Consider the following 12,548-nt stretch of genomic DNA (forward strand, 5'->3'; position numbering starts at 1 on the left):
CGACCCCCCTTGCCATTTTTACTGATAAGTATCCCACGGTGTGAGTGATCATTGCACATGAACCAGTTCCTTAGTGATGGCCACTTGGGTAGTTCCCATCTTTTGCCATTACAATGAATGTCCCAGTGAATAATCTCATACTTATGCCATTTATATGCATGCATGGGCACTTGTCAAATTGATTTCCAGAAGTGGGCTTGCTGGATCAAGGGGTGCTTGCATCTGTAATTTTGGCAGATTCTGCCAGCTGTCCCTTTCCAGGGGAGATACCATCTTACTCTCTCCCAGCAGTGTCTGAGAGCCTCTTTTTCCTGAGTCAGAATCTTTCTAACCCTTTCTTGTCTCCCAGGACCAAATAATATTTGCACCTGTTTTTGAAAGTACTGTATTTATTTTTGGGTATAGTAAAGTTTCTATTTGCAAAAGGAAAGCCACCCATAAGTAGACAATGTGGGACACTTGCTCTGTGGTGTTGAGATGAGAACGCACTGAAGGAACTAGGTGTTGTAGGGGTGATGCGGAGGGCAGGCCGGCTGGGCCCACACTCACGCTGCTGAGCAGCCGGAGGGAAGATCAGGGCCAGACTGTGAAGAAGGTGAGCTGCCATGCACTCAGAGCTCTGGGATTTTCCTGCAAGCAATGGGCAGCCACGGAGGGCTTCACAGAGGAAGAAGGAGGTGGCCACTCCGTTAAGGCAGACTTGAATTCCAGCGGCTGTGAAGGATGGGGAAGAGACTGCCGTGATTCTGTCACTTTTAATTGTTCCATTTACCTGCTATGGTAGCACACGAATGCTACTACTCCTTCCATGACATGGAGGGGCCTGGGGAGAAAACCTTGGGACGACGCTTCCCGACTGCAAAGGTTGAGGCCACTTTCCCACTCGGTTCCTCAGGAGAGGTCCTTCTGGTCGCTGTGCAGCGCATGTTGATGGAAACAGGCTCACAAAGCAGCTGGTATCTGAGAACCAGGGCTCTGCATCCTTGAATCGAAGAGTGAGATTATTTATCCCTTTCAAGGGAGCATATCATTAGTGGGGCAATACCTTGTTCCAGACATGGTGAAGAGGCGGCGGCAGGGCTGAGAAGAGAAGCCCAGCTTCCCGAGGCTCTGCTCAGCTGCCTTCTGCCCACCCAGTGGCCCTGCCAGCCGTGTTTGTCTGGCTCTCAAGCAGCGATGCTGTGTGCGGTTTCCATGGCAGTGGGCCCCGGAGGGCAGCCGGGGACACAGCCAGGTGGCTCGCAGCTCACCTGACTGGCTGTTGGCAGGAGGCAGGCGGCCTCCTTCTGCTTCTCTCAGTTCCTGGAGCTTTCAGAATGTCTTCAGTTACTCCCTTTAGGAGTCTGATCTCTGTGTGAGAGAAACTTAAAGTTCTGGGCTTATAAAAGGTACACTTTATCTCTGAGCGATTGCCTGGCAGTCATGCAGAATGCCAGGGCGGAAAAGTACCAGGAAAGTGCACATCTCTGCAAGGGAGGCTGGAACTCAGGGGCCCAGCTTCCCACGGTGGGCAGCAGGAGCACACTTGGCACAGAGGAAAGATGGGCTCCCGCTGCAAGGGCCACAGGATGACCTTCCCAGGGTCACTGCACCCGGCCCTTCGGGCTCAGGGTCTGGTATCTTTGATTCATGAACTCATAAGACTGTGTGGGTCAGAGTTGCCTCCTGCAGCACACACTGTTGGCTTAGTCACTGTCATCGTTCCAGAGAGGACTCATCCCAGGATTACTAGGAATTCAGACTCCAGTGAGGGAAACACAAGCTCTCACACAGAGAAGAAGTCAAAGTCAGGTCCAAGTTCATGGTGAGCCTTTTCAGCAAGTGCTTCCTGCTCCACGTTGTAGACTGTGGTTGCTGAGCTCGCAGCCTGGGGTGTTGGGGAAGCCAGGCATGGGGCTCGGCCCGCAGGGTGGGTTCTGGCAGACCACAGGCTTTATGTGAGGAGCTAACACTTAAAAGAATTCCATGACAGGGATGGAGAGAAAGGCCTGGGGCCAAGGACTCAGGCTCTGTCTCCAGAAATGAAGATGTTCCAGCAGTTTCCATCTACTAGAGACATGAATGTGGGGGCCGCTGGAACGTGGGCTAGAACAAAGCTCTTCTTCTCTGCTTAGGACCCTGAAGAAATGACCCGGAGGCCACATGTTCTTCTTGACTTGTTGAAGGATCAACAGCAGAGTGAAGCATATTTTAGTATCAAGCACCACAGCGAAACAAAAAATAAAACTCATTTCAAGACCACACATGAGACAAAGGCAGAGTTCGTTTTCTTAAGGGGCAACCTTTTTTGCGCTAATCACCTACCATTAAATCATGAACAAAGACAATGAAGTTCCTGTTGGTAATCCCCAAACTAATTAAGCAGATTTCTTGAGTTCTGTATTATGAGCAGTTAGAGGAGACGGAGAGGGAGGGGTAAGAACATTCAATTGCACTGCAGGAAAATAGTTTTTAATGTACTTACTAGGTTTTAGGTTCCAAAGTAGGCACTGAGAGACCCAGCCCACACCCCTGGTGGCTGGGTTTTCTGGCCATTTAGGAAAGCAAGCAGCCAGCCGGTGGGTAGATGGAGGCCCGATGCCCTGGTCCTGGGGCAGCGGCTGGAATGAGAGGGCCAGCCGGCATGGGGGTGTGGACTCCATGTTGCCCATAGGAGAGGCCTTTAAACAGGAGAGATGGGATTCTCAGAGATCACCCTGGCTGGTGGCTGGAGCAGGGGAGATGAGACTGTCATGGAGACAGGGAATCCAGTGAGATGTCTACAGTGGAAAGCCAGAGGGCAAACAGTGGAGATGTGAGTGGAGGGGCAGGTGCGGATTCTCGACACCCCTGGGCTGGCCCAATGCCTGGGTACAGGAGGAGAGAGAGGGAGGAGTCTGGCCAGACCATACCACTTCTGGCCTGGGCGGCAGCAAGGCAGACCATGCCATTCATCAGGATGAGGACTATGAGGGCACCTGGGGGGCAGTGTGATGGTGGAGGGTAGTGGGAGAGAGAATGATGAGTTTGAATTTAATTGATTGTATTAGATAGTGTATTGGTCAGGGCTCTTCCAGAGAAACAGAACCAGTATGTATATCCATATATACAGAGAGAGATGCATTGCAAGGAACTGGCTTCCCCAAAGGTGGGGCTGGTAGGGCAAGTCGGGAATCCGTAGGCCAGGGCACCGGAAGGGCAGGCGGGAACTCTCAGGCGAGCGCCGATGCTGCAGTCCAGACAGGGCTTCTCCTTCCTCCGGGAAGCCTTAGTTCTGCTCACGGCCTTTCCTCCTATTGGATGAGGCTGACCCAGGTTACCAAGGATAATCTCCTTTTCTTAAAGTTGGCTGACTGCAGACGTGATTTGCATCTACAAAACGCCTTATAGAACACCTAGGCTAGTGTTGCGTTTGTTAAAGTCGATTAGAATGAAGACCAGGTCTGAAGAAACCTTGAGCTGACAAAGCCAGTTAGGCCCCATAGGTGACCTTCACCTTGCTTGATTTGCAAACGTAAGTGAAACTTAACTTGAGCTATTTCTTATAAATGTCTATGTTAAAGAGAAACAGAACTTAAGCTCAACTAGTCAGAATCAGCCAAAAAACTTCTAATTATATAACTAAGGACTTTCCAGTGTGATAGACCAAATAAGGCAACTTATAATTATAACCAATTAAATATTTTCTGCGCCTCACTTCTGCATTTCCCCGATAACACCTGTGCCTCTGCACCTTCAGTGCGACCTTCAAACCACCTCTGGTTTGGAGCTGCCTGATTCGCAAATCACTTTGCTCAAATAAACGCTTTAAAATTTTACTGTCTTGGTTCACTTTTTTAACAGATTCAATAACTGGGTACTATAGTCTAACCAAGTTGACCCATGAAGCCGACCATCGTGGCCAGGGGCCATGGCTCACATCTGTAATCCCAGCACTTTGGGAGGCTGCGGTGAGAGGATCACTTGAGTGCAGGAGTTCCAGACCAGCCTGGGGAACATGGTGAAACCCCGTCCCTACAAAACATGATTAGCTGCCTGTGGTGGTGCATATCTGTAGTCACAGCTACTTGGGAGGCTGGAGTAGGAGGATTGCTGGAGCCCAGAGCAAGGTGCCCCCCACGTTTTTTTTTTTTTTTTTGAGATGGAGTCTCGCTCTGTTCCCCAGGCTGGAGTGCAGTGGCGTAATCTCGGTTGACTGCAAGCTCCACCTCCTGGGTTCATGCCATTCTCCTGCCTCAGCCTCCTGAGCAACTAGGACTACAGGTGCCCGCCACCATGCCCGGCTAATTTTTTTGTATTTTTAGTAGAGACGGGGTTTCACTGTGTTAGCCAGGATGGTCTTGATCTCCTGACCTTGTGATCTGCCCAACTCGGCCTCCCAACATGCTGGGATTACAGGTGTGAGCCACCGTGCCCAGCCAGCCCTGTCTTAAAAAAAAAAAAGGACAAAAGCACAAAACCAAGTAACTATGATCTGTTACCCAGGATGGAGTGCAGTGGCATGATCATAGCCCACTGCAATCTCAAATTGGGGAGAACTAGCAGGAGTTTGAGATGGAAGGAAACACTTATAATCGCCCTCTACGTGTATAGATCACTTTATGCTCCTCGCAGCTCTCCCCAAAGGAAACCACAGTGAAAGAGTTTCTGTGTCCGCATCCACAGATGGGAGGGGGATTTGGACAGGAAACAGAAACTGGGGGTTCTTAGCAACTGGGTAAGATGGGAAGCCATGAGACCCAGGCAGGGTGTGAAAGTCACGAGACACAGAGGAGAAGGGCAGAACTCTGGGGACACCATGAATAGAGGACAGGGTGGAAGGGAAACCAGGAGTGGGGGCATCATGGAGGCCTCAGTCAATAGAATCTCAATGAGCTGGTGCGTGATGAGTCCAGAGCAGGTGGCCAGGCAGCCCCACCGGCTGTGCAGCAGAGGGACAGGGAGCAGGGGTGCCAGGGTGGCTGATGGTCTTCACACCCAGTTCTGCAGGAAGAAACACCCCACCCTGCAGTCAAGGTTGGGGGACTTGCTAAGAGCAGGTCCTGGCTGTGTTGAAGAAGAGAATATCAAAGCTTCTAGTTGTGCTGCTGTGAGCAGGGGGCAAGGGTGGTTGACACTTCGTTTAAGGTTCACCATCATGAGTTTCTGGTTGAGCAAAGGTTTTCCTGGAGCCTTATTTGGGATTGTGCATAAGAATTTGAGGATGAGGGGTTGACACCATGTGAGAAGGGAGGAGGAGACCCAGCCCATGGCAAGAGGCGGCATGGGGAGTAAAGAGGATCGGTGAGATCATCTCACATAGGGTTGTGGTTGAAGGGCTTGGCAGACGTGACCCATTCCTCAGGTTTACATTGTGCCCTGTTGTGTACAATGGTGGATCCAACGCCACGCCCCTTACTTCTCCAAAACCTGGAGGGACAGTCTGTACAGCATGACAGAAAATGTCTACCAAGTGCATGTGAAGGCCTGGCCACTGCTGGGCCCGTGCGAGTTGTGGTGACCCTCACAGGTGACCTAACTCCTCCCTGGAGCAGGATCTTTCAAGGCCCCACATCACATGAAGGCCCAGGGCACTTGCAGATATGGTGGTTCCTGGCTTAGCCCATCGCTGTCTCAGGGGGATTTGAATGCGAAGGAATACTTCCCTCTAACACATAGCTCATCTCCAGGACCTGGAGTTGCCTGTTTCCAGTCGTCTTCTGAGGCCCAGAGGAACAAGTGCCATGACTTATGTAGCTCTTTATGGAGACAGATCTCCTGTCTGCCAGCTTCTCTTTCCCAGGTCTTCTCTCTTGATACCCGTAGCTGTTCTGATAAGCTTCAGCCTCTCGCTTCCTCGGGCATACGGATCAGAAAGTCCCTGTTTCACTGTAAAGATTCTTTTTTTCCCTAGAGTTCATGGGATGAAGCTTCTAAAGCTCTTGGAATTCTCCAAGTGACAAGAGCGTGTTTGTCATTCATGGTGGCCCTTGGACCACATCTGAGTTTATGCTATCAAGACACAGGATGAGCCAGGCGTGGTGGCTCACACCTGTAATCCCAGCGCTTTGGGAGGTTAAGGTGGGAGGATTGCTTGAGGCCAGGAGTTTGAAACCAGCCTGGACAACATAAATCTCATCTCAAACAAACCAAAACAAACCACCACCAACACTCAGGATACTCCTGACAATAGCTGGTCTGGGATCAAAGAACTCACCCAAATATTAGTTACATAATAGCTATAACTTCAAATTCATACAGAATACCTAAGAAAAATCCTGAAAAAGAGAAACAGAATTTCTCTGCAGATGAAGAAAATATGTCAGAAAAATGTTGCCAAAGGCCGAGGAAAATTGCATGCACTCCAAACTTCCAACATATATTAAGAAAAAAACACCTCAGTGAAATAGTTGCAACTATAAAGACCACAAAGCAGAAATATAAGAACTTAGGATAGAAATAGCCAGACAAGAGGAAGAGATGACCAGATAGCAGGTGGACATTAGGGACTGGTAGAGTTAGAAAAAAAAAAAAAAATAGAAGAAAAGGCAAACCTATTTCAGAATGAACCTGAAATTAAAAGGAGTTTAAGAAAGACAGACAGAGTTGAAAGCATGCTAAGGCATATAGATGACAGAAATGAGGAAAAAGCATGAACTAGAAGTAAAGGGATGAAGTAGGTTAGAAATACCAGGAAAAGTGGTAAAAAGCCTTTGAAATGGACCAGAAGAATGATTAGGTGTCTTCAGTAGAAAACTACTTTGAATCTCAGTGTAAAATGAAGCACCCTCTTCCGGGCCACCCACTTTTGGGTTTGTGCTTTTCATTGTCTTTGTGCTATTTTGTGACTTTGTAGATTGTAGATAAGCAACAGCAATGCAAATGATTTTCATCCGTAGATGTGCAAATTAATTCTTTCTGGTAGAAAGAACACTTGATTCCCCATCAAGGCAGGCAGAGTAATTGACCCCCAAAGATGTCCACAGTGTGAGTATGTTATTTTACGGGCAAAACAGACTCTGCATATGTAAATTAGGTAGAGGTCTTGAGGTGAGGAGATTACCCTGAATTATCTCGGAGGGCCTGGTGTAACCACAAGGGTCCTTCTAGGAGGAAGGCAGGAGGGCTGGGGTTAGAGAAGGAGATGTGGCTGTGGAAGCAGAGGGTGCAGTGAGGCCTGGCCATGAGCCAAGGGATGAAGGCAGCCTCTAGGAGTGGGAAAGGCCAGAAGACAGGCTCTTACGGGGCCTCCCGAAGGAACTCTGCTCTGTCAACCCACTTTGGACCTCCCATCTCCAGAACTGCAAGACAATACATTTGCTGTTTTAAGCCACTTACATTTGTGATAATCTGTCATAGCAGCAAGAGGAAGCTAATGCAAACCCTACAAAAAAAGAGACAATTTGAAATATATTTATACATCCACTTCACAATCCATAGGTGTCTCTGTTCTTTGAATTCTCCTTTAAACTAGTTGTGGTAGCTTACTGATTTTCTCATTCGTTCACGAGGTGAGTAAAATATTTTAAATGTGTTTACATTTATTTATTTATTTATTTAGGAGATGGTCTCATTCTGTAAGTCGGGCTGGAGTGCTGTGGTGTGATCATGGCTCATGGCAGCTTTGAACTCATGCTCTCAGGGGATCCTCCTGCCTTAGCCTCCTAAGGAGCTTGGACCACAGGCACATGCCACTATGCTTGGCTAATTATGTTTTAATTTTTGTAGGGACGGAATCTCAGCATGAACGAGAAGAGACAGCAGACATGAACACTGACATGACACAGATGTTAGAATTATCTGATGAGAATTTTAAAGCAGCTGTTGTAAAATGCTGCAATGTGCACATTATGAATATGCTTGAAACAAATGAAAAAGGAGAAAGTGTGGGCAAAGAAATAGGTGATTTTTTTTTTTTTTTTTGAGACGGAGTCTCACTTTGTGCCCCAGGCTGGAGTGCAGTGGTGCAATCTCGGCTCACTGCAAGCTCCTCCTCCCAGATTCAAGCCATTCTCCTGCCTCAGCCTCCTGAGTGGCTGGGACTACAGGCACCCGCCACCACACCCAGCTAATTTTTTGTATTTTTAGTAGAGATGGGATTTCACTGTGTTAGCCAGGATGGTCTTGATCTCCTGACCTTGTGATCCGCCCACCTCGGCCTCCCACAGTGCTGGGATTAGAGGCGTGAGCCACCGCGCCTGACAGAAATAGGTGATATTAATAAATAAGTGAGGCTAGGCACAGTGGCTTATACCTGTAATCCCACCATTGTGGGAGGCCGAGCTGGGCGGATCACCTGAGGGAGTTTGGGACCAGCCTGGCCAACATGGTGAAACCCCGTCTCTACTGAAAATACAAAAAAATTAGCCAGGCATAGTGGCGGGCACCTGTAATCCCAGCTCCTTGGGAGGCTGAGGCAGGAGAATCACTTGAACCCAGGAAGCAGAGGCTGCAGTGAGCCGAGATTGCACCACTGCACTCCAGCCTGGGTGACAAAGAACGAGACTCCGTCTCAAAATATAAAATAAGATAAATAAAAAAGTAAGGATAAAATATAGAACAACAATATATAAACTCAATGGATGGGTTTCACAGCAGAATGGAGAGGATGGAGGAAAGAAATCAGTGAACTCGGAGGTACAATGATATATATTATCCAATCGGAATAGCAGAAAGAAAATAGCCTGGGAAAAACCAACAACCCATCAGCACATCAGCTGCTCCAGGGCAGGGCCTTCGCCTTCCTGTTCACTGAAGTATCCCAGATGCTCCGTCCAGTGCCTGGCACATGGTAGGCGCTCATATCTGTTGAATGCTCTAATGCCCCGCGCGTGTGGATTCCCCTTTGTCGATGTTTTTGTTTGTTTGGTTTTGGTTTTGGTTTTTACCAGTTTAAGTGAAGAGTTTTTACTGAAGTCTCTGAGACAGAATTGGGTTCACACCTCTCTCCTGGCTTCCGGTGGCTGCAGCAATCCTTGACCTTCGGCTTTTGGACGCATCACTGCCACTTATGTCTCGGTCTCCACATCGCCTTCTCCTCTTTGCCTTTTGTCTCCAATGTCCTTCTTCCTTTTCTTACAGCTGTCATTGGATTCAGGGCCCACTTTGACTCCAGGATGATCTCAGCTTGAGACTTTTAACTTAGTTACAGTTGTAAAGACCCCTTTCCAAATAAGGTCCCACTCACGGTTCCAGGGGTTAGGAGTTGGACATACATTTTTGGAGGCCTATCACCCCCTACAGAGACGGAAAACAGACGAGTGGCTGTCAGAGGTTAGGCATGGTGGGGACATGGCTGTGTAGTTGACTATCACGGGGTGGCTCCCAAGGGAGATTTTTGTGGCAATGGGACAGTTTTGTATTTTGATTGTGATAGTTACATAAAACTATACATGTGATAAGATGTCATACATTGGACCGGGCTTCGTGGCTCATGCCTGTAATCCCAGCATTATGGGAGGCTGAGAAGGGCAGATTACCTTAGGTCAGGAATTAGAGACCATTCTGGCCAACATGGTAAAACCCTTTCTCTACTAAAAATACAAAAATTAACCCAGCTTGGTGGCGTGTGCCTGAAATCCCAGCTACTCGGGAGACTGAGGCATGAGAATGGCTTGGACCTGGGAGGTAGAGGTTGCAGTGAGCTGAGATCGTGCCACTGCACTCCAACCTGGGTGACAGAGCAAGACTCTGTCTCACAAAAAAAAAAAAAAAAAAAAAAAAAAAGATGATGCACATAGTACCAATGTCAATGTTCCCAGTTTTGATGTTGTACCATAGTTATATGAGATATTGTCACTGGGAGATACTGTGTGAAGTGTAAATGGGGACATCTCGATACTATCCTTACAACTTCTGTGAATCTATAATTGTTTCCAAATAAAACATTCAGGAAAACCCTATGTGATGTGTGCACATGCACGCACAGACACAAACATAAGCAAAGTGAAAAGACGACAAACAGGCAAAAAAATTCTTTTCTTTCCCAAAACAAAACCCAAATTGATTCAGCAGACGTTTTAATTAGGAAATCCTAGAAATCAGGACCACTCTAATTTCAGACACTCCATTATGAAGTGTACATCTACATCCAGAGGATGAACAAGCCATTGAATCTCTTAAAAACTGGCTTTGCTACCTTTGCATTTGGGGGTAGGACCTTCGTAAGAATCCATCAAGCTTCAAAGGGCAAAGCCTGTGATTTCTTCTCTGGGAAAGCCACATTTTAAAACCAGCTTCGGTCACAAAGAACAGCTGCATGGGAGAAGGAGACAAACCGAGAGGGTGAGGACGTGCAGAGGCTGAGGCCCACGGCTTCACAGAGGCCAGCACAGAGTGGGAAAACATCCTGGGTCTCTTGTCCATTCCTACAGATACCAGCAAGGGTGGAATAAGAAAGGTTGGCTGGGAGGATAGGAGAGAGGCTCAAGAGATTAATTAGGCGGGCACAGTGGCTCATGTCTATAATCCCAGCATTTTGAGAGGCCAAGGCAGGAGGATTGCTTGAGGGCAGGAGTTTGAGATCAGCCTGGGCAACATAGTGAGATCCCATCTCTACACAAAAATGCAAAAATTAGGTGGGGCGCGGTGGCTCATGCCTGTAATCCCAGCACTTTGTGTAGCTGAGGGGAGGTGGGTGGGTCACGAGGTCAGAAGTTCAAGACCAGCCTGGCCAAGATTGTGAAACCCCGTCTCTACTAAAAATACAAAAATTAGCCAGGTGCGGTGACAGGTGCCTGTAATCCCAGCTACTTGGGAGGCTGAGGAAGGAGAATTGCTTGAACCTGGGTGGCAGAGGTTACAGTGAGCCGAGATCGCGCCACTGCACTCCAGCCTGGGTGACAGAGCAAGATTCCATCTCAAAAAAAAAAAAAAAAAAAAATTAGCCAGCCTGGTGGTGGCATGCACCCGTGGTCCCAGCTACTAGGGAGAATGAATCAGGAGGATTACTTGAGCCCGGGAGTTCAAGGCTGCAGTGAGCCGAGATTATACCACTGCACTCCAGCCTGGGCAACAGTTTTTAAAAAGCCAGTTTTTAACAGATTCAATGGCTTATCCATCCTCCGGATGTGGATGTACACTTCATAATGGAGTGTCTGAAATCAAGAGTGATCCTGATTTATAGGATTTCCTAATTAAAATGCCGCTGAATCAATTTGGGTTTTGTCTTGGAACAAAAAAAGAATTTTTTTTTTCCCCCTGTTTGTCATTTGTCTTGTTTGTCATTTGTGAGACCCTGTCTGGAAAAAAAAAAGGAAAAAGATTGTGATTGTTTCTGAGAAAGCTCCTGGTGTGGCTAGAGTGGTCTTGTGGGAGAAGAACAAATTCTGTAAAGAGGAAAGCAAGAGAAAGCAAGAAAAAGCAGGTGCTTCTCCCCAGACACCCCCCTCTGCCTGTCTGTGTCCTCTGGAGACTCCAGGCAGCAGCGGAGCACAAACCGGGCTCTTCTCGGGTGAGAAAGTGAAGGCCCCGCGGCGAGTTAGCTCTCCCAGGAACTGCACGGCCTCCCACCTACAGCCAGCCCTGACCTTGAACTGCGACTGGCAGGGTCGAGTCCTTTACAAGTACACTCTCAAATTCCACTCTCAAATTCCTCTTCAAAACTGCCCAGGTCCCCCCAGTCCCCTAAATGGAGCTGACATCTTCCACCTTCACCAGCCATAAACTGGTGGGAGAAAGGGTCAGCACCAACCCACCCATGGCCGAGTTTTACACGTCCTCCCTGACCCCGTAACCACTTTCACTAAGTGCCTCCACCGAAAATCACAACAAAATGTATGTGTGTCCTTAGTTTTTAGTATTGTTCTAACCCTCAAGATTCCGAGCCCTCGAGCCCTGTCTTCAAACAATCCAAGCTCACGATGCCCCCAACGGCTAAGACAGGCTCAAGGTGATACCAGCAGCTGCGCCAGTTCTCCATTGATCCCAGGTCTTTGGCCCCGATGGCCACCAGTGCGTTCCTTCCCTTGTCGCCCACACCACTTCTCCCATCCAGACGTGGGGTCTATTTCCTATTCCTTAAATCTGGGCTGACCGTGTGACTTTCTATGACCAAAGGAATGCAGAAATGACACTCCATGACTTCATGACTTTGGAATCCAGGCCTTAAGAGGATTGGCAGCTTCTGTTTCCTCCCTCTTGAAAGCCAGCTGCTATGGAAAAGGCTGACTTCCCCGAGACCACCATACTGTGAGGAAGCCCAGGCTGAGGGGACGTGGCCATGTAGACGAGCACTAAGGCACTGGACAAGTGAGGGAAGGCTTCGTGGACCATCCAGCTCAGCCAAGCTGCCAGCCAAATGTAGACAAGTGGGTAACCCCAGCCGGTAGCACACTGGGAGAAGTGTTGTGGGCCACAGGGAAGGAACGGACTGGTGGCCATCGGGGCCAAAGACCTGGGATAAACTGGGAGAACTGGCGTAGCTGCTGGCATCACCTTGAGCCTGTCTTAGCCGTTGGGGGCATCGTGAGCTTGGATTGTTTAAACACAGGGCTCGAGGGCTGGGAATCTCGAGGGTTAGAACAATACTAAAAACTAAGATCAAGAACCACTCAGCTGTGCCCATTCAACCCACAGAATCCCGAGGAATA

General features: G+C 48.4%; 1 pseudogene; it reads left to right on the forward strand.

The window, feature by feature from the left end:
* LOC111527456 overlaps positions 1 to 11,692 on the forward strand; it is a 44,955-nt pseudogene extending 33,263 nt beyond the window's left edge.
* Positions 11,693 to 12,548: the final 856 nt, after the last annotated feature.

This window comes from Piliocolobus tephrosceles, chromosome 4 (genome assembly GCF_002776525.5).
Source record: "Piliocolobus tephrosceles isolate RC106 chromosome 4, ASM277652v3, whole genome shotgun sequence".
NCBI classification, from domain to species: domain Eukaryota; kingdom Metazoa; phylum Chordata; class Mammalia; order Primates; family Cercopithecidae; genus Piliocolobus; species Piliocolobus tephrosceles.